The sequence below is a fragment of the Octodon degus genome, unplaced genomic scaffold (assembly GCF_000260255.1).
Source record: "Octodon degus isolate 3935 unplaced genomic scaffold, OctDeg1.0 scaffold00124, whole genome shotgun sequence".
NCBI lineage: Eukaryota > Metazoa > Chordata > Mammalia > Rodentia > Octodontidae > Octodon > Octodon degus.
Genome location: NW_004524700.1, coordinates 567,787 through 569,432, shown reverse-complemented (window position 1 = coordinate 569,432; position 1,646 = coordinate 567,787). Strand labels below are relative to the sequence as shown.

The 1,646-nt window shown below is 38.5% G+C and overlaps 1 pseudogene; it reads right to left on the bottom strand.

Annotated features, from left to right (window-relative positions):
- Positions 1 to 452: 452 nt before the first annotated feature.
- Positions 453 to 845, bottom strand: LOC101574171 (annotated as a pseudogene).
- Between the last annotated feature and the right edge of the window lie 801 nt (positions 846 to 1,646).

Genomic DNA, 1,646 nt, shown 5'->3' with positions numbered 1-1,646 from the left:
ATTGTTTTGAATCATTTAATTTTCTGAATATTGCTTAATCTTAATTTTTGTTCTAAGATTTATACTGTATCTTTGACTTACAATTTATTTAAAAATACATTGTATGATATCTTCTCCTAGTATTAGAAACTTTAAAAAGTATATTTCCATTTTCTGTTGACCTAAAAAAAGGGGGGTTTGTACCTATAAAAAGAAAGAAAGAAAGAAAGAAAGAAAGAAAGAAAGAAAGAAAGAAAGAAAGAAAGAAAAAGAAAAAAAAATAAATAAAAGACAAGGCACCCAGATTTTTTTCTTCCCTCGCCTGGCTTGCAGAACAGCTCTCGTGGCCATTTCAAAAACCTTTTTCACTCCATCTTTGGTCTTCGCTGAACACTCCGTGTACCCAAAGGTGCCAATCCTGTTTGCCATATCTCTGCCTTCTTCAGGTTTTACTGGCTCCTGCTTCATCTTGGTTAACTGCCGTCTTGTGTGCTCATCATTCCAAAGATCCTTCTTGTTCCAACCAGGATAATGGGTACATTGGGACAGAAATGCTTCAGTTCTGGAGTCCATTTTTCTGGCATGTTTTCTAAACTATCAGGGCTGTCAATGGAGAAACACATCAGTATAACATTGGTATCTGGATAGAAGAGAGGCCTCAGGCGATCACAATCTTCCTGTCCAGCCATGTCCCACAAAGCCAACTCTACTTGCTTTCCATCCACTTCAATATCTGCCACATAGTTCTCAAACACTGTGGGAACATATGCTTCTGGGAACTGGTCCTTGCTGAAGACTGTGAGGAAGCATGTCTTACCACAAGCTCCATCACCAACAAACACCAGTTTCTTTTGGATGGCAGCCATTGCTTACAAATACACTGCAAAATGCACAGCCTGTGGAGCAAACTTGTAAAAGTACCTCGCACTCCTCAGATGATGGCTCCGTGACGACCCCCGAGTCCGGCCTCTTCACACCAACGACGCCTGTGCACAAGTCACAAGCTCAGAGACTAGGGCGGATAGCTTCAGAGGCGAAGGCAGACTACCAAGAGAACCGATGGAGGGCGGCAGACTCGGGCACAAATAACTTTAAATCAATAAATGTTTAAATGAGAAATGCTTTGACTGATTCAGAACTTACAACATGAACAGATATTCTTAATAGTCCTATATCTGATAGATTTTCTAGAGCTGTGATTCCCTTGATAGCAAAAGCAGACTATGAATACATAATACATTGTCCCACTAATTAAACGCATGAAAGTTGCTTTATCTCTCTGTTTCCAATTTCTCATCCACAACCTTTCAGTAGACACTTTTTGCTTTAATCCTGTCACTGAGGAGAAGAGCCTGTAGTGGAAGCCATTATCTGAATGACCTCTTGGTCAGAACATCAAGAGAAACGCTCCTGACATGATAGACTACTTCTTACTTTTCCATAAAAATAATAGTGATTGTGAATACATTGGAGTTTTTTTCCTTTAGTGTTTCAAATCACAAAATAGGTAAATTTTAAATTATGAAACTCAGAAGAGTAAGAAGAATACCAGCTGGAACTGTGGTCATATACTATAGAGGAGAAAAAAAAATGAACTTGGAGAATTTCAATTTTGTATTATTCTCCATATATGTATTTATTTTCTCCCCTCCCCACCCTTATTTATT